At 45.8% G+C, this 26,151-nt stretch overlaps 1 protein-coding gene across 2 annotated transcripts in view; it reads left to right on the top strand.

Moving 5' to 3' along the window:
* The first annotated feature begins 9,391 nt into the window (after positions 1-9,391).
* The window catches only part of PRKCQ (protein kinase C theta), a 54,377-nt gene continuing 37,617 nt past the window's right edge, over positions 9,392-26,151 (top strand). The window contains exons 1-2 of one of the 2 annotated variants that reach the window (XM_059847545.1): positions 9,392-9,686; positions 25,418-25,807. The gene's annotated coding sequence lies outside the window, so the exon portion shown is untranslated. Of the gene's footprint in view, positions 9,687-19,094; positions 19,206-25,417; positions 25,808-26,151 lie in introns of those variants that run through there. The other variant, XM_059847546.1, reaches the window with a different exon arrangement.

Consider the following 26,151-nt stretch of genomic DNA (forward strand, 5'->3'; position numbering starts at 1 on the left):
ATTTCTGCACTGCACTGAGGGCAGCAGCACCGGCATCCCCAAAACCACCCTGAGTGAGGTGACATCCTCTGTGTTCACAGTGTCCCCACTTCATGCTGCCCCAAACCCTCATCTCCTGACAGGAGCTCTGCCTGTGCCTCCCTCACAGCCCTCTGCTCTTCCCATGGCTTACACAGGGTGCTGGAGGTCACCTACAGCAATAATCTGTCCTTAATTTCTTTCCCTTTTTTCTCCCCCTGGTCCCCTAACAAGAGTGTGGTGGTTTCAGTGCTTCTGTCCCCCCTTGGCCACAGTGGACATGAGTGTCACACCAGGCTACGTTTCAAAGGGATTATGGAGTGGCCTTCAGCCATTTGTAGGAAAATAGAAACAGTGAGCACCACAGCCATGAAATGCCTGGAGATCTCCCATTTCTTTTTCTCTTTGCCAAAATCCCATTTCTACTGCAGCTAGCAATGCTGCAGACACTTGGGCACCTAGGTGGGTTACAATCAGTTGGCTGTGGACAGTGACAGAGTGAGAGGTTCATGGCTTACTTTAACTTGAGGTACCTTCCTAAAGCTGGAATTGTTCAGGACATTGCCCCAGGTGTCTCCTCCTGAGCCTAACTGAGAACTCTGGAGCATCTACCTCTGAGGGCCAGCTCTCCTGGCTGCCAGAGCTGGTCTGAGGGCACTTGGTTTTCAGAGGGAAGGCGACACATTTGACTCCCTCTTATTTTGTTCTTTTCCATACTGCTGAAAATTGAGTCTGTGTTGTCTCTTTCTGTGTGTCCCAAACCTGAGATCATTGATGGAAAAAGTATCCTGGACACCCAGTGTCTTCCAGGGAACTGAGGTTACTGTGGCAAGTCATCATTTGGATAATTTTATGGACATAATAGAAAGGATCACAGAATCACAGAACCACTTAGGTTGCAAAAGACCTCTGAGATCATCAAGTCCAATCTATGATCACCAATCACCACCTTGTCGACAGAGAATCCCAGAATCAATTAATGCAGGGTCACAGAACCTATTAAAATGTGTGGCAATGATGTGACAATGGCTCCCTTAACCACTGTTCCCTGATGTGTTTCCACCAGTCAGCCCTGATGGTAAATGCTCTCACATCAGAAATTTTCATAGCACCGAGAAAACGTATTGACCTTTCACCTTAACCACTAAGAAAAAGCAAGCCAGCAAACCCACTCCTCACCCAAAATATTCACCACACAGAGGTCAGGTCTGAAATGTTCCCGTCAGCAGCCTCTGCTCACCCTGACTTACATCAACCCCGCAGCAGAGGGGGATGATTTCTGGGAAACTTAGAAGGAGCATGCAGACAACAGCACCCAACTGAATAACCCATTATTAGCACAATTTCACTGGGAAACAACAGCCTGGCAGCAGCTTTGTTTCATGTGAGCAGGGCACTTCACAAGAATGAGTAAGTGAGCTCACGTGAGAAACACAGAGCGAATTCGGAGAAATCAAAGAGCGCCCTCACAGATCTCCTGTGGCTCTCAGCTGCCCGTGGTGGGTCACAGAGGAGAGGTAAAGCTCCCAGGAAGGGCTGGGGCTTGGCTGGCTGGTCCTAGGTAAGAGGTGGCACTGGCAAAGCAAGCAGAGGGGGCAGATCAAAGCTCACTTTGCAGCACACAGAGAGGGAGCGGGATGGGAGTGGAGCACGGGGCTGCTCAACACCCTGTGTTGGGTTGGGGGAGTCAGGGTTAGCATCTTCCAAACTGTGTCTCGGTTCCAAGGACCCATTTCCTAAACTACTGATGACTTGTCTCAAAGACTTTCTTGGAAAAAGCACTACTAAGTGTGAAAGCCTCTAAAGCACCTGATGCCATTCTGGTGAGAGGGTCAGTTTGGTGCTTACATCTCCATCAGTGCTGTGTGCACAGCTGTGGGAGCTCAGCACATCACTCCTGATGTCCAGAGCTACCGAGAGAACCCTTGGGGGGCTCGGGAGCCCTGGAATGTTGCCAAAAGCACTTGGTGGCTTGATTTTGATCCATCTAGAGATGTGCCACCGATGTATGAGGAAATGGAACATGCGGGAACCACTCAGGTGTAAATGGTGAAGGGAAGATATTATTATAGGGTGAATTACAAATTTTGGGGTTTCGGTACAGGGGGGTGGTAGAGACAAGATGGAGGAATCAGGGTGTGCCACCAGGCTTTTCCTTCTTCTTCCTGTCTTCCATCTTCTGGGGTGGTGTTGGCACCTGTGGATTGGTCTGGGATGAGGGTGTACTTAGTGACGAAGATAATAGGTATTGGGGAAAAAAATGTAAATATGATATACGTAGTTTTTGTTATAAAAGATACGGCCGCCTTAGGGGTGGGCAGAGTGCCTTTGGCTGCCGTGTTGGTCAGATCCTTCAGGCAGGGAAAAGGACTTTTTAGATAAGAGATAATAAACAAACTGAAGACCGAAAAAACCTGGCGTCCAGTCTCATCCTTTGAAGCCCAGCGTGCAAGAACCATCCTAAGCGTGTCTGGGGGCAGAGACAGACAGCCGGGCCCCCAGACACAGCTACCAGCTCCTGATACATCTCCCCAGGCTTTTCCCTTGCTAAACCAGCTCTTCCTTTGCCTAAATCTTCACCATCTGCAGCAGTTTCCCTCATTCTTTAAGCAGAGGGTGGTGAGGCCCTGGCACAAGTTCTCAGAGGAGCTGTGGCTGCCCCATCCCTGAAAGTGTCCAAGGCCAGGTGGGACAGGGCTTGGAGCAATCTGGGGTAGTGGAAGGTGTCCCTGCCCATGGCAGAGGGGTTGGAAAGATCTTTAAGGTCCTTTCCAACCCAAACCATTCTGGGATTCTGTCATTAATTTATGCCACACTCAGGAAAGACTCTGCAGTGGGACAAGTCTCCACCTTTCTCCTGTCAGGCCTGGCTGTCACTTCTCACCACGTGCCTTACAGACGTGTCCAAGTGCAAAAGACACTTGGAAATAAAATTTAGCAATACACAGCAAAAAATTTAGTGAAGTGTGGACAGAAGCACTGAAACCTCCACACTCCTGTTAGGAGACCAGAGGGAGAAAAACAGGAAAGAAATTAAGGACAGATTATTGCTGTATTTTTTGCTAATTTTTTTTGCTGTGTATTGGGTTGGAAAGGACCTTAAAGATCTTTCCAACCCCTCTGCCATGGGCAGGGACTCCTTCCACTATCCCAGATTGCTCCAAGCCCTGTGCAACCTGGCCTTGGACACTTTCAGGGATGGGGCAGCCACAGCTCCTCTGAGAACTTGTGCCAGGGCCTCACCATCCTCTGCTAAAGAATGAGGGAAACTGCTGCAGATGGTGAAGATTTAGGCAAAGGAAGAGCTGGTTTAGCAAGGGAAAAGCTTGGGGAGATGTATCAGGAGCTGGTAGCTGTGCACACAGCACTGATGGAGATGTAAGCACCAAACTGACCCTCTCACCAAATTGTGCTGTCAGTTCTCACCACATGCTTTACAGACGTGTCCAAGTGCAAAAGACACCTGGAAATAAAATGTCCTGGGATTTTTATGTAACGTGCCTGATTACCCAAGAGCCAGACATTGCCCTTCTGTGTCCCAAGGCTTTGTTCCCTTGTCTATAAAGGAGGGAAGGCTGATCCTTTTCAGGATCAGTAAGGAAAAATGCATTAAAAACTAGGAGATTATAGTAATAGAGTGGATGTGAAAACTTTTGGTCCTGCCTTAAGCATCTTTTTCTTTCTGGCTTTCCCCATCCAGATTATTTGTTGTTAGAAGCAAACAGCAATAACAAAAAAAGTGTTCCTTTTAGGACCCAGCACAAGAGGTTTCTGTATTGGACATTCAGCACTTCCCAATTATGAGTGATAAACTGCTTTGATTTACTACAGTGTATAGCCCAGAATCAAAGTTATCAGGCAAAGCCTCCCACCTCCTCACCATTACATGAGATGGGCAGGCATCTAAGATCCAAATTTGGTGTCTCACTGCTCTTTCTGGCAAACTATTTCAGCTGTGTGTCTGCTGAAATTGTACAGATTAAACAACCAAAAAAAAAAAAATTTGGATTCCTGGGAGGAGTTCAAACCTGCTGTGAGTGCACACTCACTACATCAAATGTAAGAGCCCTTACCAGCTTTTAGTTTGAAGGAGGTGACTCCAAAAACCTCTGCCCCACCTCCGCAAGCATCAGCAGCATCTTCCAGCCATGATGTTCATTTCAGATTCCACTTATGCTGCAGATTCAACCTTGATACAGACCTCAGACATGGGAGGACACAATGGTGTGAGCTGTTGGCAGAAAGGAACAAAATTCAGACATCCAAATCTAAAACTGAAAATTAAAAAAAAAAAATCAGCTTCACAGTCATCTTGCCTTTAGAGTACCCTCTAGAGGGGTAAAAAGGATGGCAAAGATAAATGCAAGCATACTGGAAATCTTGCTGATGTCTTAGCCTCTGTGACCTCCATGGGCAATGCCTTCTACTGATTCCAAATGAAATCAACCAAAAGGTCTTTTAATTGTCAAGACAGAGGATGTATAAATACACAACAAAAAGATCCCAATGTCATTCAGATGGATTCTCCATCCTTGGAGGCATTCAGAAGCTGCCTGGACATGGTCCTGGGCAGTCAGGTCTCTGTGACCCTGCTTAAGCAAAGAGGTTGGACAAGGTAACTTCCAGAGGTGCCTTCCCAGCTCAGACATTCTGTGTCTCTGTGATTTCTCAGCTGTTTTTTGTCTGTTGATTTTGCTTCAGGTTTCCCTGTGTTATTAGCTAATGTCACCCAAAGAGACAGAAGTGGTTCTGCAGCCCTCCAGGACCAGGCACTTTGTCTCCAGTTGTGGTCAAGAATCATGCTTGGAGTGGCTTTCCATGGTGCCCATTTCAGAGGGAACAATTAGGGGTGGTGTCTCTGCAGAGTCAGAGGGGGGATATTGTTTTCACACAAGTAATGGGAGAGTGTTCTCCAGGACAGGAGAGGAGCTCTCAATCACAAGTGACTTTGCATTTTTCCAGCAGTTCCAAAGCAGCTCACCTCTCATGCCATGTCACCTGGAGTGCATGCTCACACACCACGAACCTTTTGTGGATGTCTTCACCCACTCCCACCCCTCCAGCTCTTTCCCCCCACCACTCTGATCACTCAGCCCTTCACGTGGCCATTTCCTGTAAAAATGATGCCTCTTACAGGCACAGGGCAACCCTATTTTTTTGTTTGTTTTCTTTTCATTTGTTGGGTTGGCTTTTTTTTTTTTCCTTTTCAGTTTTGCTTTGCTTGTGTTTCTTACATACAGGCTGTTGTGCTGCTCTGGCTGAGAGCACTGAGGTGATGGGTTGAGTCAGCAAAGTGAGGAAACCATAGCCTGGAGTGGCAGGAGACAGGCAGAGTGTGGAAACCAGCAGGCGAAGGCAGGCAGAGGCTTTGCCTCCCTCAACCTGTGCTCTAAAATGCATTTTCTATACCTCCTTAAATTGATTATCTTGAGTGCTGACAAACCAGAGTACTGAGCCCAAACTGACAGATAAAAAGCTTTGAAACTTTATAAAGTCAGAGATGAGCAAACTTTATGGGCTGGGAACACATTGAGCACCATATGCTCAGTTGATCCTTGGCGTGAGACTAACAACCTGAAGGATTTTTTAACACCAGCACCACAGCTGATTTATTTCCCTTTATAGCTTGAGAGAGACAACACAAATCTCCAGTCAAGGAGTTCCAAGGAAGTCAAGTCAGGCTGGACCCTGTAGAAAGATTTACTCAACGTTTCCTGGGGGAGCCTGGCAGATGGGCATGGTCACACAGCATTTTGCAAGTGGTTTGATTTGCTCACTGCATTTCCTGTCCTCTTCTGGGCAGGCCAGGGAACTCCCCAGCTGGAATTGTGTAACCTCCAGCTGGGCAGATGTCTCATGGGAACAGGGGGTTTGGGAAGTGCTGGACCTGCTGCATGGTAAAAGGGATGAAGAGACCTCTCCATTCCTTTCTAAGCAGATTTTTTTTATCGCTGCTACAAGAGACTGAAAAGTAAATTAAACTTCATGGTAACATGCAGTGCACTCTTGTGGAAGAAATAGAAACCTTTGAGGGTGAAAAGAAAAAAACCCAAAAACATAAAAACTCTGAAAATAACTTGACCTGCTATATTTTTTTCTTTATTTTTCAAACACATTAATTCACTCATTTCTATGAATTCAAAGCACAGACCAAGAAGAATATTATATCTGTTTTCACAGCAGATATTAAATATATTTCCTTGTTATTTCCCCCACCTCCTCCTCTAAATTAACAATAAATTACAAACAATTACCCTTAAAAAACAAACAACAGAGACCAAATATTTTGAGAATTAAACCCTTCAGAAAGGTGAGAATTAAACTCTTCACTGCCCAGGTGAAACACTCAATCAGTTTTGGATTTTAATTTTTTTTTTCTTACTGAAAATGTGGGTGGTTTTCAAATACAGGAAAGAAAACACGATGCCTGTGGTGATATTTTCCACCAGAAAGATGCAGCTTTAAGGGCTTTTGGTTTCCAGATACCTCCACCCACAGGAGTGGCCTCGTCTGCTGTAGAAGGCGACGCCTGATTAGTTGTAGAGTCGAGTTAAATGGCAATAACAATGCTCAGCAGTTGTTCGTGTGTTTCAGTGGAAGCTCTGTGTCAGCTAGGTAATTATCCTGAGTCTGGGTAATTAATATGGCAGCTGCCTCCCAGACCACAGAGCTTTTAAATCTGATAAAAATCTGCTGTGAAGAAAAAAAAAAAAAAAAAAAAAAAAAAAAAAAAGGTGAAAAAGTGGAGAATCTGTTCTTCGTATCCCTGGTGGACAGGATGGAGTTGAAGATGTCCCTGCTCATTGCAAGGGGTGTGGACTTGAGAGCCTTTAAAGATCCTTTCCAGTCCAACCCATGCTCTGGTTCTGTGATCCCATAATGAGGAATGGGCTTAAATCCCAGCAGGGAAGGTTTAGGTTACACATGAAGGGCAGTGAAGGACAACTTTGGGACAGGCTGTGGCAGGCAGGTGTGGACCTCACCAGAGGTCTGGAGTGACAAGATGGGTGAATGTCCCTTCAGAAAGGGCTCATGCTGATTTATTTTCCCTTGCAGCAGGCGTTGGAATCCTTGGCTTGTCTTGCCAGCAATTTTCCCTGATCTGAGATCTTGTTGTTGCACAGTCAGATGTTTTGCTGGGGGAGGATGCAGGCTCAAACCTTCTGCCAGGTTGGAGGTAAGTGGCCTGGTGCACTGTTTTGTGTGTGATACATGGACAGTAAGCCTGAGCCTAAATATTTGCACATCTGCCAAATTCCTAAAGGCAAAGGGATCCTCATGGAACCACCTGCTCTGTCATGCTCTGACCCCCAGATCACAGAATCCCAGAATCCCAGGATGGTTTGTGTTGGAAAGGATCTTAAAAATCATCTCATTCCAACCCCCTGCCATGGTCAGGAACACCTTTCACTAGACCAGGTTACTCAGAGCCCCATCCAACCTGGTCCTCAGCACTTCCAGGGATGAGATGTGACCTATGTGATGAATCAATGGGGTCAGGGAATGGGGGACAGACCATGGGGCTGCATCCCAGCTGGGGATATGCCAGTACACACCCAAAGCTTGCACCCAGCCTAAGTGCAGGTAGATATGGTCCTCTAAACACCAGGTTCCTGTGCAAATTTCAGCAACTGCATTAGTAACCAATGGAGCTGGAAACTGAAGCTTGGGATGGGAATACATGGAATTTTGATTATCTACAGCTTGCCTTCAGCTGGGGTGAAAGAACTTATTCTGTATACTTTTGGTATCAACAGCCCAGTGTAATGGACTCTGATGCAGACAGGAAGGATGATGTGTAAGTTAATGGGGTGTGAGCAATTAAAATGCAAAATCATCTGCCTCACTAAATGTCTTTTTCTCTCCTGCCAGTGACAGGAATAGGTATTACAGACTAATTGTCTCAGAAAATAGGAAAGAACCACTCTTTGAAAGCAATTGATTTCCCCTGATTTCCAAAATCCCAGCAGCCTTTCCCTTTGCCTCACCTCCCTTTTCTTTATTTTAACATATAATTTACATTTTAGAGACCAGCAAAATAATCACAACAAAATAATCACAACAGTATTCAAAAGGCCATCCCAGCCTGCTCAAAGTGAATATTGACAGGCCCTAAAATTTCTTAGCACCTAATTTGGGTGATCTCAAACAAAACATCTTTCATAGAACTGGCAGGTGTGGTGTTCTGTGCCTTCCTTCTTCCACACAACAACCTGGTCTGAGGTTCCTAACATCCATGTCCAAGAATGTAACACAGTAGGAGATATGAATGAGGAAAGGACTTCTCTACAGACACTCCCTCTGCACCCCTGTGAAAAATGCCAATCACTTGTTTTTAAAATTTTAAAAGTTTAATAGTAATAAAAATAGCTATAAAAATAGTAATACCATTAGAGTAATAATAATATGGACAATTTGAATTAGGACAATAAGAGACAATAGAAACAAAGAGTTATGGATGTCTGGGTACCTTTTCTGGGCAGCATAAGTCCAAAAAAGGACCCTGTTAACAGAGGATTAACCCTTAAAAACAATAACCTGTTGCATATTCATACACCTCATACATGATGCATAAATTCCATTCAAACACAGGATTCTGTCTGGGCAGTGTCATCTTCTTCCTCTGAATCCTGACGGTGTCATCCTGCCTAAGCGAGGCAGGAAGAAGTTCGTTTCTCCTGATAATGGGGCCATAAATTCTCTTTCTCTGAAAGATTCAGGTGTCCTGTGGCTGCTATCTCACTGCGACTCCTTTCTTTAGAAATAAAAGTATCCTACATAGCATAGTTTCTATTTTAACCTTATGTTATAACCTGAAACTATATTTAACACACTACCTAAGAGAATTAATACAGCATTACTTTCTAACACAACACATATAAAATTCATTTTAATATTGCAAAAAGCCAATCATAAAATACACATTTTTCACAACACCTCAGCAACCCCCCCTGCCAGCCACGACAACAATGCTTTGCAGCCGGGACAAAAAAAGTCAGGTTGTCCTGTTTGATTATTTCGGGAGAGAGTTTCACTGCAGCCAGTATCCCCTTCGGCAACAGGGACCCCAGCCCTAAGGGACACCATGCCCAGCGCCCGGCTCGGGATGTGCGGGGGCAAACGGAGAGGACACCGGGGGCGGGGAGGGCGGTGGTGCCGAGGACGAGGAGGAGGAAGGGCAGCGAGGGCAGCCCCGCTGGTGGCTGCCGACGGCCCGGAGAGCGCTGCTTCCTTGCGGGGGCGGCGGGAGCGCTGAGCCGGGCTGAGCTGAGCCGGGCTGTGCCGGGCGGAGCTCTGCAGAGCCGGGCCGGGCTGGGCTGGGCTGAGCCGAGCTGTACCGGGCGGAGCTCTGCAGAGCCGGGCTGGGCTGGGCTGAGCCGGGCTGTGCCGGGCGGAGCTCTGCAGAGCCGGCCTGGGCTGGGCTGGGCTGTGCCGAGCCGTGTTGTCCCGGGCGGAGCTCTGCAGAGCTGAGCTGGGCTGTGCCGGGCTGGGCTCTGCAGAGCTGAGTTTGTCTGTGCAGGGCTTAGCCGAGCCAGGGAGAGCCGAGCCGGGCTGTGCCGGGCGGGACTGGGCTCAAGCCAAGCCAAGCCGAGCTGAACTGAGCCGAACTGGACTGATCCGAGCCGAAAGGGGCTGATCCGAGCCGAGCCGCGCTGCGCGGGCAGCAGGTACCGCCGGCGGAGCGGGATGCGCGGGGGATGCGCGGGGGATGCGCGGGGGATGCGCGGGGGATGCGCGGGCAGGGCCGGGCAGGGTGTCCCGCTGCAGGGACGATGTGCCAGGGCCGGGTGGGACCTCCGAGGGAGAAGCGGTGCAGCAGCACCGGGAAAGTTGAGGGCACTGCTTGGTGCATTTCAGTGTCACTTGCTCCGCTGCAGCCATCGGCGCTGCTGTTACGGGGCTTTAAAGGTGATAACTTGGCGTTTGTCCGGAGAGTTGTGTTTTATTTATCGTTTTACCCTTAAATAAGAGTCTAAATTGCTTTCAGCTTCTCCACCTGATGTGTCTTGCGAGTGTTTGTGGTTTCGCCATCACATTTTCCTGCCTTTAAAAAAGAGCGTTGTTTTCTCCCGTGTATCTTCGTGTAACAGAGAAAAAGGGAAAGTGAGAAACATAATGAAACAACTACAATGAAACACCGGCTACAAACAGTTTTAGTCAACAGAGTGAACAAACTGGGGAAGACATAGAGGGAAAACCCTTTCTCCTGCTGGGCTCAGTGATGATTTGTAGGTGTTTCATGGTTACAGCAGTGTGTGATAGGACAGACAGACAGAAAAGTAGTTTTAGAGGCTTTGCTGTATCTCAGCGGCTGGGTATGTATCACTTTGGGGTCGGGTTTGTAATGTTCTAGAAAGAGGAGCTGCGATAAGTTTGAAAGCAGATTTGGGCAGTTGAAGAGGAATGAACCCTCCATCCCTCCTCCGCTCCGCAGCGTTCGAGCTGCGTTTCCTTTCGGAGGAGGGCACTGAAACCCCAGCCCGGCTGAATTCTCTGCTACACGTTGAACTAGAACACAGTTAAACTCTTGGGTGTAATCAGATCCTTTCTACCAGGCAAGTAACCAACTTCTCAGCTGCGCTTTAATCTCCAGGAGTGTGATACTTTTCAGAGAGGAAAGCTTTTTACAAGTTTGTTTTTTTTTTTTTTTTCATTTGCACCGATGAAAGAACAGTAGCAAAAAAAAACCGACTTCAGCGGCTGAAAGCCACTCAATTGAGTCATGCTAACAGCAGATTATTTAGTAGGGTTACTAGGGCAGGAAGAGATAAAGTTTCACTGAACTTGTTATTAAAAAAAAAACAAAGGCTGGGGGAGCAGCAGAACTATTTGCAGTGAAAAGGGCAATGTTCAAACTTTTGTGTTCTTGAACAGCCAAGTCCTTGAGGCCCTGCACGAGTGGGGTTTTTTTTTGTATTTCTCTTTTTATCCTTCTTTTTTAATTGAAGAAAGGACTTCACATCCCTGTTGAGGCCACCAGGCATTGTGAGTTTCTGGGGAATGAGCTTTAGGAGCGGAGTTGAGGGACCAGCAAGGAGCTCCAAGGAGGTTCTTGTCCCACCTGGATGTGGTGGAGCAGGACTGCCTCCAGCTGGAAATACCAGACAGCCTCCTAGGATGCTGCTTTCCTGGAGTTCACCAGGGAGCTGCCCTTGCCTGAACTCCTGACATCAGAATTGAATCTGCATCCCAGCGTTGTTGCCTCTGTCTCTTTTTTGCTGTCTCGGCTGGACATGAGACTTTGGTGTCTGCCAGCCTTTACTTGCCAAGACTCCCTCAGCCCTGCTGGACCCCTCATTTTCCTCACATGACTCTTTAGCCAAGCCCTGTGTGGACATGAGGTGAATAAAGCAAGTGATGCTCAGCCTGTGCCGAGGTTTTGGCCTGGAAAGAATCCCTGCCTTAAGATGATGCCACAGTTGCACTGGCACAGGCAATGCAGAGGTTAGTTAGACTTTCCCCTCACTTTTACATGTATTTTATGATTTGTTTTTTAAGGCCCTATTGAAGATTCAGATCTCCCTCCTGAACCTCTACCCTGCAGCTCAGCAGCCCCCTGTGCCCAGGCTGGTTTTGTGCTCACACTGCTACACTGGGGAAACCTTTTCATTTTTTTTTTCCACCCCAAGGAGAGCTGTGAGGGTTATTACTCTGCCAGGGTGGAGCTAACTAGGCTCTTTTTTTCCTGCCTCAAGTGTGTTTCTTTTCAGTTACTCGGTTGACTCTCAGAGCTTCTCACAGAAGCAACATGTGCCTCAAATCCCATCAGAGGTGGAGACCTCAAAGGAAAGAGGGAGAGGCAGGGAAGGAGGGATGGAGGAAACAAGAGAAGCAGCTTAGCTTTCCCAACATGCCAATTTTTTTTTTCTTCCTTAGGATCTTTTGCAGGTTAGTCTCTGTTTCCACATTGTTCTGAAGGAAGTGATGTGGTGAATATAACTTCTGATGGCAACTTTCTGGTTTCTTCTCTTATTACCTGAGTTTAATTGCAAAGAGCTCTGCAGCAGCCTGGGAGGGAGGTGAAGTATGAAGAACCTCCCAGGGCTTTGCCAGGAGAGCTGTTCTGCTCTTGGCTTTTTTAATGCATGTGTTTATGGATCCAAGTGAAAACACTTGGCTGCAGCTTCTGCTGTTGCTTCCCATTTTGCTGAAGCCAGGATTTGTGTAAACAGTGTTGTTCTTTGCCTAAGCTTTGAGAAAGTGACTCTTAGAAAAGGAAGAGAAAGTCAGTACAGCAGTATGAACATCCAAAACCTGTGTGTGTGAAACCATGGAAAGGATTAATCAGAGCCTTGAGCCTGTAGTCACAGGTACCAGGAGCTTTGCACAGCTCCCTCCCAGGGTTGCTCACGTGCCTGTTCTCACACAGAAACATTCCCCAGATCACTCTGGTGATTGACATTGGAAGCAGCCTGCAAACACTCCCTGACAGTTTGTTTCCATCCCATGCTGCTGTTCTCTCTTTGCCTCCTTGCATCCAGCTCCTGGTTGGGAGGAAAAAGTTGGCAAAGGCAGCCCAAACTGCAAACCCTTCTCTGTAGCCAATTGCACAGTGTTTTTGTTGTATCGTGGCTTTTTTGTGTCAATTTTGTGATTGATCTGCATCGTTGCTTCCTTGTGTTAATATTGCTATTTATTGGGCCCGTTGGAGATTTTTCATCTCTCACCACCAGCCAGATCACACCCAGCAGCAGAGATAACATTTATTAACTGTGATGGTGAGAGTGGAAGGGACCCAAATTACTTTTCAAATCACACCCAGCTGTCTTAGCAATGGATTATTCCTCTGGTTGCTATCACACCTTTTAGTAACACCATTGCTTCTGAGTAGATTTCTGGGGCAGAGTGGTGACATCCATTTTGGGGGTATTTTTATTTCCACCTATGCAAAAGAACATGTGCTGTGTTTGCTCCTTTGGGGCAGAAATGCTGAGTGGAGTAAATGTACAGTTTTAAAGGATGTACCCAGGGTGAGATGAAAAGAAGCTGGTGCAGCTTTCACTAAACTGTGCCCCATCTCTGTCACCACAGTGCCACATATAGTGAGGATGTAGGGCTCAATTATCTCTCAAGTGAATTTCCTGTAAAGACCCATGAGATGTCCAGGGGATGATCTCAACATGATATCTTTCTGTTTTTTTTTTCTTTTTAAAATGGTCATTTCCACCTCACATTTGACCCATTTTGAGCTGGATTGTTTCTCAGTAATCAGCTACCTCAATTGTTACAGCATTTAATTTGCTTGGCATTCATTGTGAAGCAGTGTATTCTCCTTTCCTGATCATCCCAGTTATCTGCAGGAAATAAAACTAGTCAGAGCATTTGCATAGGAAATACCAATGCTAAAAGACAAAAAAGTTTCTGGATGATAAACAAATGAGGAGAGGGAAGTGATGAATCTTGGGCCCATCCATGGATGATATTCAGCATGATTCTGTTAGAATCATAGATCACAGAATGGTTGGGGTCAGAAGGGACCTTAAATTCATCCAGTTCCACCCCCTGCCATGGGCAGGGACACCTTCCACTAGACCAGGTTGTTCCAAGCCCTGCTGAACCTGGCCACAGACATCTCCAGGGGTTCTTAATGAGAAATCTGCATTCATTTACCAAAATATCACCTCCTGACATAGACAGGGAACCCACAGTCATGAAAAAGATCCATTTTCATCCAAGGTTAGCAGACCATGGAGAGTTAAAGGAAAGTATTTGATGTGACGTCTAGAGGAGAAAGTTAGAACATCTTCCATATACGTAAAGAAATCCAAAAATGGCATTGAAAAACTTTTTGTACTTTTCACATGATAATTATCAACAAATTTGTCAGTGGGAGGACTGTTCCCGTAATTAAAACTGCCCTGACAGAATTATCAACAAATTTGTCAGTGGGAGGACTGTTCCCATAATTAAAACTGCCCTGACAGGAGAGGGGGGATGAGACTGCACATGAATCCATAAAAATAATTAATTCTATATACATACATATTCTTACCTACAACGTGTTTGAGTGAAAGCAAACTAATGGTACAAAAGGAAGTAGAAAAGGTGAAAGAAGGAGATGGAAACAAGGGGGAGGTGTTGCAGCCTTGTGTGTAGCAAGATTCCAGCTCTTCCTGAGCACACTGACCTGCTCCCTGGTGAAGTGTTACAACAGCAGGATCTCAGCTGGAAGCATCAGGGTTTACAGACTCAGATGGCTTTGGAGAACAAGAGAAATGGAGGAGTTTTCCTTTCCAAAACACAGAAGATGCTCAGGGTTTTTTTTTTAATTTTTTAATGGAAAATATTTTGGTCCACAACAAAGATATTTTGATTCTGAGCTGTTATTGTGTCTTGTAGGAATTTAGTTAAAGATGATCTGTGCATTTCTGTTCAGTTGTTTCCTGGGGCTTCCAAAGTGCAGCATTACATCTTCATGTGGTGCAGGAAGGTGTTGGCTCTGTCTCCAGTGTCCATGGCAATAGTGATCAGGGAAGATGTGGCTCTGTGGAAAAATCTGGTTGGCAGAAAGAATGAGGATATGTGGGAACCTTATGGATGAGTCATTATGATTAGTTTGCTTTATTAAAATATTTCAGACCCTACAGCAAAACCCATCACTTTGCTTCAGAAAATACCCATATTTTTTATTTGGAGAAAAGTGATTCTTTATGATAACTAGAATTTTCTATGGCAACAAAAAGCACTTCTCACCACCTGTTTCCCGTGGGTTTCATCATTTAGAAAGGCAGGAAAATGATGTTTGAAACAGGTTTGAAAAGGTGATCCCAGACATTGATAGTAACATGAGGAAGGGTTAAGGAGGTGCATATAAGAGAAGTCTGTGGTGAAAGGGGTGTGTGGGGCTGGAACACCTCATGCAGGCCTCCCTCCTGCAGAAGGATGAAGGTTTAAGGTATAGATTCAGCTGTGTTTAGGTCTGGCAGGTGTTACTGGAGGGCTTTGGTGGTAAAGGTATGGCTGATGAAGCAGTGGGGGATCAGTGCAATCTACAGGAACAACCTGCTCTAGTCCAAAGTGTCCCTGCCCATGGCAAGTGATCTTTAAGATCTTTTCCAACCCAAACCATCCTATGATTCTGTCATGTATGAGGCATTGGGAAGATCCAGGAAGAGTACAGCAGACAACTTAAACCCTGAAGAACACCTCTAAGTCAAGCACAGACTCCTCCTCTGTCATCACACTGGGGTAATTTATTGCAGAGCAGCCACCCACCCAGGCCAGGAAGTGCAATTCCTGCCTCAAATGTCATTGCACCACATAATTCTGGACAAGCAAATAAGCCCAGTCCATCCCAACAAGCAGAAGGACTGTCCCACCACTGTAAGTGCACCCATCAGCTGAGAGTGAGGATTTGGTGTAGCTCATCTCAGGGATGCAGGGATTGAGTGTGGAAGAGGATTCTCAAAGCAGACTGGCTCTAGGGCTCTGGCTGAGTTGTTTTGTGAAGTTATTCTGAGGTTTTTTTGTGAGTAAGGAACCCTTCTGACAAATGTACTCCTAGCCCTGGGCTGACAGTGAAGTTTTTCTTGGGTTTAGTAGGGGAATGTTTTATCTCTGTCTGTCCTTATTGATGCAGTAATTCATCACTTTGTACTCAGTTCTTTCCTTGGGATCAAACACAAAACAGCAGTTGCCCATTTGGGCTAAATGACTGTTGGAGAGGCCCTAATCCATACAAACTACCCAGATATGTGGCCTTAATTTTATTTTTTAACCCAAAAAACACTGAAAAAGTAAAAGATAGAGTATTGCTAGAGGGTGGCAGCAGAATTGTTGTAGAATCATTGAATCACAGAATGGTTTGGGTTAGTAGGCTTATTCAAGACTGTTCCAACCCCCCTGCCATGGTCAAGGACACCTTCCACTAGTCCAGGTTGCTCAGATCCTGGCCTGGAACCCTTCCAGGGATGGGGAAGGAGATCACACTCTCACATAAAGCTGGAGTGACTTTCCTGGGCCATGCAGGTGTGTCACAGCTTTGCCTTGGTACAAGTGGAGCCCTGATTCAGCTGGGTCTTTTAATGACCTTTTTAATGATTTTGTAAATAGCAGCTAGCAATCCCCAGGGATACTCAGGGACATCACAGACAGCAGCTGGATGGCTGTCACTTTCCCTTTGGGGCCAAAATTTTGGGATCACTCAGTGCCATAAATCCCCAGGAACCCGACTCCAGATTGTGCTGGGAGCAGAAGCTTAACTTCTGTTTTGTTTCAAATCTAAACTTATACATGATTAATTTTCCCTTGGATCTGAGCATTTTCTTCTGAGGAGGTTTTTGATGTGGTCATTTCCCTTTGCTGTGCAGTTTGTGTGTGCTGGTGAAGCTGCTCTTTCTTACCTAAATCAGCAGCAAAAGCAGGGACAGCTGAGGTGGGAGGAGAGCCTGAGTGAGAGGGGAGGCATTTGGGGGCTGATATGTCAAGAGCAGAAAGAGCAGCTGAGGCTTGTGGAGATCTGCTCTGGCTTGTGAGTGGGATTTGAAAAAGGTTATCCATGGAAAACAGAGAGACAAGCCCAGTTGTGGGAGTCACTGCTGCTTGTCTTGAAGGACTGTGCATGTGCTGAGGGCTGAATTTACCCAGGTTTTCCCCTCCCACCCTTACAGTAACACTTGCTATTTATGTTTTGATTTACAACATGGGTAAAATAGTAAAAACTGTGCATCCTCCAGCTTCCCTTTTCAGCTCCCCTTTCCCTCCTCCCCCTCATGCCAGGGGAGGGTGTCAAGGCAACTACAGATATTGTCATTAAAACAATTAAAACATTGGTTAAGTAAATAAAAACTCCTGAGAACAGCCCTTTTTCTCCCATCAAAATGGAGTGATTCTTAGCAATGTATTTTGTAGTGAAATTGGAAAGGATGGTGCTTTTACCAAATATCTTCATGAGAAAATTCAATTTTACAGCTTCTGTCAGTTTTCCCAGTTCCTAATCATTAGCACTGTCCTCTGCCTTATTTAAAGACCAGATTCAAACCCCATGGAAAATAAATAAAGGTTTCAGTGCACTTTGATTCAGTCTGTTGCACTTAGGGAGAGCTGTAAACCATCCTGCCCTCAGTTTTGTTTTTTTTTCTCTGCAATACAGAGACAAAAAAAAAAAAAAAAAAAAAAAAAAAAAAAAAAAAAAAAGCTGAGGACAGAATGGTTTAGCTCCTGGGGGTTTCAATGCAGAAAAACACCCATGAGCTGATCTCTGAATTAACTGAGCTGCTGGCAGGTGAGAGCCATCCCCTCTGGTGTCAGAAGTGGGGTCTGTGTGAGGACACACACCTCCACCTGAACCAGGCTTCCCTCAGCCCTGGGGGAAGGAGGCATTTGAGGTCACCAGGCATTTGACCCATTTCAGTCAGCCAGATGGAGATAATGGAAACTGAAAACCCAGCAGATCTCTTTCTTTCTGCTCTTTGTGAAGGGGCCTGGGGTGAGCAGTCCACATGCAAATGGGTATGGAGGAGGCAGGAGAGTGAATGTCCAGAGCTGGGGGTCAGAAATTGGTTTATTTGGGTGAAGAAGAGAGGAAAGGGGCCTTCAATGTGTCCCAGTTTGGGATTTTGTGAGTGTACCTGGATGTCTGGGTGTGTGACTGAGCTGTTCTGTGGCCAGTGGTGTGTGAGGAGGAGCAGCACATTCCCTGTGCTCTGCACTGCCTAGCTGAGCTGGGGCAGTGATGCTGAGGTGAAGCAGACATTGCATGTTCATCATTTCCCTCTTCTCACAGTGGGAAGATGAACTCATGAAGGTTTGCTTCAGCAGCCATATGGTGATATAAAAAACCAAAATAAAACCCCCAGAAACTAAATTAGAAACTAAAACAACAACAAAAAAACATCCCAAAAACCTGATTCTCACCACTTTGGACTAAAATTAATTTTCTCTGTGTTTTTATTTCATTCTTCATCCCACTGTGTGTGCTATATCCCTCCCAGTCAGGGAGATAGCTAAGGGCAGAAGCACAGAAAGAAACTGGTGGACAAATGATAAAGTTGATGTGAGTTAAATGGTGAGTGGAGTGGGAAGATATGGAGAGCTGGAAAGTCTCCCAGGAACTGATCTGGAGCTCTGACACTGAGAATAGGACACCAGACTATAAATGGGAAGAGGACTTTCAGCATAACTGGAGTCAGAGCTTCTTTATTTAAGTAGGAGTGCAGATTTGAATTTAAATTTAAATTGAATATGACTGAGGAAGAGGGAATGATATGTCAGGCTTTATTTAAGGGGGTGGCTGGAGTCCAGAGGCATTGGGAGTGGGAAGGACACAGAAGGTGGAGTTGGGATGGTGCTGACAAGAGATGGCACAGATGTGGCACCTGAAATTGATGGGAGCAACAACAGCAGATTGGGGGTGATTGTGGTGAAGCTGTGGCAGCAAAAATTGATGGAGCAGAGAATGAAGGCAGAAACTCTAGATCTGCCAACATCTGCTGTGCAAAAGATTTCTGGTGGTGATATTTATGTAATTATATTTAGCAGAATAAACATGAAGTTTCAAAGCTGTGGAAAAGGCTGGATTACCTGAGTCACCCCTGGTGCTGTTTTTTGTAAAATGTGAGCTCTGCCAGGTGCTCCCAGGAGCAGAGGTCACTGCAGACTTCCTGGGAGGATTTCAGGCAGGGGGGAGGCAGCTGAGGGCTCTGGACCAAAGCTGGGCTGGTGGTGTTGGGGCGCCTAAAATGAATTATCTGGATGGTCTTTTGGTCTTTTTGCAGTTCCTATCTGCTGAGCTTGATAAAAAAACCATCCAGTGCTACAGAGGAGTGAGGAGGAAACAGTGATTCTCTTTAAATAATGGTGCAAGCTCTGGAGAAACATGGGACAATCCCAGATCAAAATTAGTTTCCTAAAATACATACAATTATAGAATGGTTTGGGTTGGGAGGGACCTTAAAGATCATCTCATTCCAAGCCCCTGCCATGGACAGAGACACCTTCCACTATCCCAGGGTGCTCCAAGCCCCATCCAGCCTGGCCTACATCTCCAAATTCCATTTTGTCCCACAGAAATCAGGTGTGCATGTCCAGTGTGAACTCCAGTTGTGATCTGAGTCTCCTGTGACAAATCTGCCTATTTTTTGAGGAGTGTCTGGCAACACCAAGCACAGGAGAAGCTTCACTGCTGACAGATGGCCAGACAGATACCTCGAGGATGAGGTAGACACAGTCTGCTGGGTGGCAGAGGGGTGAGTGAAATGCTCTTTTCCAGCCCAACATTTCTGTAACCCAGAGTCCAAATACCCTGAGCAGATTTCTGGATTAAACAAAGACTTTAAATACCTCCACTGCTGAGTTAAGTTCATCACAGCATGAAACTGTGCCTGCACAAGGAAGGATGTTCGTAAGTCTGTACCCCTCTTTGGGATTTTTTTTCTTTGTATTTAAGAAAAAGAAAATAAAAAATAGGTGCAGATGCTGGCACTGGCAGGAAGTCAGTGCATTAAAAAACATCCTGGTACAAGATGGTGAAGTATTTAAGGAACACTCCACCTGTGTCATTTAAAAAAGCACCAAAAAACACCCAAAAGGCCAGAGCAAGAAATCTGTGAACCAGTGCCAAAATCATGCCTAAATAGAAAAATTGCTAATGAACAAGAGGAACAAAAGGAAAGGACATATTGTAGCTACATCTCAGTTTGGGATGTTTTTATTTCCCTCATTACATTGAAAAGCTCTTGAAAGAATTTTGTGTTGTTTTTTAAACAGTGCTCTGCCACTTCTGGTTTGGTCAGTGTTTGTTAGCAGACAATTAAAACCTGAAAATATAGTATTAAAAAATATAGATAAGTACAATAGGGATAGTAACTTTGAAAACATTTCTTGTGTGGTCCAGATGTTGCAGAAATGAAGTGATACAGGAAAATAAACTAACCATAAGTTTTCCAGGAGAAGAAGGAAGCAAAATTGGCAAGTTGCTCTTAATACACTGGACCCTAAAAATGGACCAAAAAAAGAGAAAAGTTTTACAAAGGAGAGGAAATTGAATAGTTGGGCATTTTTCCCACAGTACAAGTGAGAAAGATTGCTTCGTTTCAGGACCACATGTGACAAAAATTCATTAAATGTGAGGAAAAATAAAGAGAACTGACCTGGCTTGAGGGACAGGACCTGGAGGGGTTTAATCCACATAAAGATTTGGTGGGTCTGCTCTGCTTCTCTTTCCAAATTGCACAAATAACAAGGGTTTCAGCTTTAAACACCCTGCCAAGGTAGACATTCACATTTTCTGCTGGAAAACAACAGGCTTGTCTGAGAGAGGTTCTCCTTCTGGTGGAAGAATTTGTATCCTCTGTAAGCAAATTAAAAAGTGCTCAGGGGTGTTCCTGTGCATTGGACCCTTTTTCTATTTCTAAGCACATTCCAGAGTGGATGGTTTTGGTGTGGGGTCCTCCCCCAGATGTTTTTCACTGTCTCTCCAAGCTGTCATCACTGTTAGACAGGAATGCATCTGCTCCTGGACCAAACCTAAAATCTGGGTCCTTTTTCATGGGGCAGCTGAAGCCCAGTGCTGGGACTGACCTTGGCCAGCTTTGTGTAATCATGGGGCAGAAACAGCAATTCCAGGATGGGCTTGGCTTGGTTTGAAATGGCCTCTTTAGGATGGCAAGATGCACCCCTACAGAGGTTTATATCTCTGTCCTGGGTGTTCTGGGAGCTGGGCTGGCAGCCCATGTGTGCAGTGCAGTTGTCTCTGTACATTCATGTGAATCCATCCTTAATCTCTTCACAGGCTGCAATTTCCCAGCCTCTTTATCCCAACCAAACATTGCTGCACACCACCCCCCCACCATCATCATCATCATCACTCCTGCTTAGGACAGGCCCCACATCCCTGCAGGGTCAGTCAGAGCAGGGGGTGGATGCAGCTGCAAACTTGCTGGTCAAGCAGAGAAATGAGAGATTACTTTTAGAGAAATCTGCTCTAAGGAGACCTCAGGCTGTGCTGGAGGAGACTGGGGAGCTGCAGCATGACTGGGGTAAAAAGCTGATAAAAATCCTTGGGCACAGCCTGTGTTTAGGTCAGGCTGAAGGAATTGTTGTGTGGAGACCCAAGGGGATAGCAAAGCACAAATTCCCTGGTTTTAAGGCCCAGCTACACAGGTGTCCCTAGAAAGGTTGAGGATTCCATCCTAGAGTCCATGGATGACTGTAGTGACCACTGGCATTGCCAGCAGCTATTCCTGCAATTCCCCACTGGGAGGGACACCAACCTTTCTACAGCTGTAAATCTGTTCACTTGTGTTAACTCCACTCTGGTTTAATCATGTTTAAGATCTGAAGATAGACTTGAGGTTCCATTCTTGCCTTGTACACCACAAATGCAACAAAAGAAAACCCCTGAGCTCAGCAGAATTTGTAGGGTTTTTAGAGGAGATAGATCTTGTTACCAATACACACCACTCCCTCCAAACACAGCTCCACAAGACTTCCCAGAGGGTTTTTAGGAGAAATGTCCTTCCCTGTGCCTGCTCCTAGAAAAGCCTGCAAGCTTCATTTCCAGAGAGGAAAGAAATGTTTTGCCCAGGTCTTCTGCATCTGCAAGAGATGGGAAAGGGTTTGTGTGGGGAGCATCACCTCTGTTTTGAAATCAAGTGGTTCCAGGGAGTTTTGGGGGGCTCTTCAGTTGTGTGGAGTCAGGTATTGTAGCAATCCCATCAGAGACTGCTGGTGCTGGCTTGGCTCACTCTCTCCCTCCTCTGCCTTTGTGAGGTGTTGAAGATGGGGTGGCTGAGAACAGAGAGAGGGAAAATCAAAGGGCTCTGCAGCTTCCCCTCCTTTCCCTCCTCTGATCCACATCCTTGTCAAAGGAAAGTGTGAGAAATGTTGGATGGCACCCAGAGGGGTTCTGAACTTCCTCCTTCATGAGCAGGCTGGTGTGATCTCCTTTGAAATAACAGCTGATAGGGGCACCCAAAATGAGTCACTCATGGGAGTTATTTAGATCCCCACTCCCTCCTGTTTGGTCTGTGGGATATGAGGAGTCAGGGATGGAGAAAGGGAGTTAGTCAGGGATGGAGAAAGGGACTTCAACCATCCTGCTGGTGTTCAGGGTTGCTCTTGAAATGTGCAGAAGGCCTTGAGGTGTGTAATGCTCATGTGCAGGTCTCCACCAGCCTTACACACAGATCTCTGCAGGGTCAGGACCTGCCTGTTTTGTTGGGATATGCCTTGGAAAGGGGGTGAAAGAAAGTTCATACCCTCCAGCTATAACTCCTGGATCCTTTCCCTCATAGTGATGCTGATCTGGAGATTATGAACTCGTTTTGCAAGCAGTTTTGCCTCAAAAAAAAAAAAAAGGAGAGAGCTGGAAATGTTCCTCTGACCTTGAGAAAATGAGTTTGATGACATTAAAAAGCAGCATCTCAAATCCAGAAATATTTCTCTTTTCAGCTGGCCCTTGTTCAGTAAATTGCCATCTTTACTGTGTCATACATGCATCCATTTTCAGTCAGAGAAAGGCAGAAGCACAAATGCCATCACTGGCAGCTGTCCTCCATCCAGATCTTCTGCTGTGTGGGAGCAGGAACTCATTTCTTCCTCTCTACTTAGCCACAATTCATTAAGGATGTTAAAGAGTTTATTACTTCCTAATATCATCTGGGAATGGTTTCCATGTGTTGCATTATTCTCCAGAGTGGGCAGAGCTCCCCTGTGCCAGCAAGGTGGGGTGCAGCATTGCTGAACCCCAGTTACTGGGGTTGCACTGTAGGAGAGGTTGCAGGTGGCCTCCTACAGAAAGCTGCATTTCATCCTTGGTTTCCAGATACCTCACAGGACCCTTTCCACTGGGAAATTAAGCAGACACTCTCCATATCCAGTGCAGCTGTTTGTGGTGTTAAATTAAACTGCTGCTATTACAGTGAGCCGTGCTGGAGCTGAGCTGTGCTGTTGCTTAATTGTTTATGGCCATGGATGCCAGCCAAGCAGCAGTCCTGTAGTGGCAAACCCTGGAAATCTGACCTGGAAAACAGATGTTTGGGCCAAAGCCAAGGTGGTTTCAGGAAAGACAGTGGGAGAGAAGAGAGAAAAGCAGGAAACCAGTTATCTGTCTGATTTATTGGGCAGAGTAAAGAAATCCACCCCAGAGCAGAGTGCTCACACGAGGCTGGTACAGCAGTAAACTCTGGTTTTAGCAAGCTTGAGCCAGCCTTTGCAAGGCTTGGGAGGGCAGCTGTTGGTTTATCAGCGCTGACTCTGGCTGTGCCAAACCCACTATTTGCTTTGCAGCTGGTGAAAAGTTCTCACCTGTTTGCTGGAGGCTGCAGAGCATCTCCTGCAATAAACTGGTTTATGTGGAGTCCCAGCACAAGTCTCTCAGATTTGATACATTGAAGGGATGCATTGAAATTTTAATGGTTTGAAGAATCTGATCAACACCACATCTTGCAGTGAAGGTGCTTCATGTGAACGGATCACCCCCAGGAATCCCCAGTGGCTCTCACAGGAGGGAAATCTCACACTGGTGGTTCCAGCTCAGGATCTGAGGGTGCCAATTTCCCCCTGTTCCTCTCTCAGGAGCCCAGAGGACTGCCTGACATGGGGATGCAGGTGCTGCAAACATCTGGGTTTTGGTGAGATCTATCCCCCTGTGTCTTCACAGAACCACAGGCTGCTTAAACTTCGAAGTGACCTCTTCTTGTCCCCCTGCTTGAGCTTTGAAGTGACCTCTTCTTGTCCCTCTCTCCTGCCCAAGCAGGGATACTTGGAGCTGCCCTGGATCATGGCCAGATGGCTTTTGAATATTTCAAGAGTGAAGATTCCACAACATCTCTGGGATACCTGATCAGGAGGTGCTTGCTTGCACAGAGCCAAAATGAAGAGTTGCACTAGAGGGGAGGGAGGGAACATCCAGAATTTAAGATGAAGGAAAGTTTTAAATGCCACTGCTCAGGGAGCTGATCCACAGACCTGAGCAGGTGTCTTGTAGCACATCCAAGCAGTGATTTTTTGGAGCAGTGATAGGAGTATTTATCAGGACAAGATGGTTTCACAGTTCTACCTACGTTGTGAATACATTGATTTAATTGAAGTGTGATGAATTGCAACTCAAACATTTAGTTCTCATTTTATTTCTTTAGTACCTGAGTCAATAGTGTCACCACATTTTATTGCTGAGGAGCCATCAAAAGATCTTTGGATTCTTTTAGCAGCACTTATGTTCTTAGATGCCCAACACACTGGCTAATAATTCTGACTGCCACTCTGAGCTTTTAAAGGGGAATTTGGAAAGTCCTGGTAAGGGAATGCTTAACCCCTTGCATTTCCTCCTGCTCCTGCTTGTGGAACAACAGGTCCTAAAGCCAGAGGTGTAGGAATTAGGGATTTGGAAGAGGATCATCACTTTTTCTTGCCCAGGAGTGACCAGAATTGGTGCAGTGTGATAGAGGCAGAGAGGACATTTCTGTTCCCTCTCAGAGGTTCAATGAGGATGTTTGTGCTGTTGGTTTTAGTCTTTGCCCATCTTTAGCTTTCCACATTGATGCTACAAAATATACAGCCCCTTGGATTTCACCTCTGCTGCCAGAGACCCTTTGATTTGTTTTTCCTTTTGTCTTTAGACTTCATAAGCTTCTTGTTTTCTGAAACAAAGGAAATGTCTAAGTAATAATAAATGTCTGCATCGCACAGAGAGGGGAAAAATTATATATATTTCTTTCCACTGAAGAGATTTTTTTCCCTTCTTAAGTGCCCTCTGGCACTTCTCTGCAGTGCCACAGGTCTAGCTGTGCTTGAGGATCCATCTAAATGCAAGTGGCTCTCCACAGCAGTTTCATCAGGCACTTGGCTAATGTGAAACCTCCTTCAGAGATGCTGCCCTCATCCAGAGGAGAACAGGATTGTCCTGATTGCCTTTATCCAGCCCCACCCAGTGCTTTGCCTTTCCCAGCTTCTGGGACTTTGCAGAAGCTCTGATGTTTTCCTGGTCGAGGGCAATGCCACATGCAGAGATCCATGACCTCTGCATTCCTAGAGATGCACAAACAGACATGAGCCACAGGACATTTTTCTCTTTCTCTGCCCTCTTCTCTCTTTCCAAGACACCTGGTGGTTTTCTTCTCTTTTGAGTGCAGTATCCAAGAGAGTTTGTGACTTTTTTTCTGTTTTCCTGAAAACTCAGCCTGGTTGTTGGCTAACACAGCCAGGAGCTCAAATGGGAATGAGAGTCTTCAGATGCTGTTTATTGTATAAATTGGCCTGATGTAGAGTAGTAAATTTAGGGAAACCTTCTGGGAAGGCAAATTCTTTGTCAGAGAACACGGACAGTTTGCTTCATGAGCCATCTGTGTCGGAAAATGTTGGAATGTGAGTTCTCAGTGCTTGTGAATACTCAGCCAGAAGATTTGATGTTCCAGTCCCAGCAATAACTGCATCAGTTTGTCTTTGTTTTATAAAACAGGAGGAAGGAGAAGATCTCATCAGATCCAGGATACAAGTGGAACAACAACCTGCAACCTGGCCATGTGCTGCCAGAGAATTGTTCTGGGTTTTGTAGCAGCCCCAGACATTTGTACGAGGGCCTGATGGAAACTCATCACTCCACACTGCTGGGGAAGAGAGAAGACACTCCAGCAAAGGGCTACATCTTGGTTCCTCAAGTTCTCCTCTCTCCTTGATGATCTTGCCTCCTGTGTCCTTGAACAGTGAGGCAGGTTTTGAAGTCAGCCTGGACAGAGGAGCAGATATTCATTCAGCTGAAAAAAACCTTTCCATGTTGTCCACAACAGTGATGAAAAGAGAAGTCCCTCTCAGAGACTGAACTCATCTGTCAGGAAAATACCATTTGCAGGTAAGAAAATGCTATTCCCAGCAAAAAACATAGAATTTCTTCTGTGTGGGGCTAGAGAAGCTTCCCTTCACAAAGATAATTTTTATGTGTAAAATGCAGAAGAGACTTGGCTGCATCCCACACCACAAGTCATTCATCCTTTTGCTGTTGTGCTTGAACAATGTGTCCTTGTCAATATATTTGACAGATAACAGCTGGTGATAGCACTGATGGCTTTTTACTCTGGTGGTCCAAGACAGACATCTACAGCTGAGTTCAAAGTGCCTCTTGCTCCCCATTGACAGGAAGAGAAGTCAGGAATGACAAGCTCAGATGATGAGACAAAAGTTGGGTGGTAAATCCCA

This window comes from Haemorhous mexicanus, chromosome 5 (genome assembly GCF_027477595.1).
Source record: "Haemorhous mexicanus isolate bHaeMex1 chromosome 5, bHaeMex1.pri, whole genome shotgun sequence".
NCBI lineage: Eukaryota > Metazoa > Chordata > Aves > Passeriformes > Fringillidae > Haemorhous > Haemorhous mexicanus.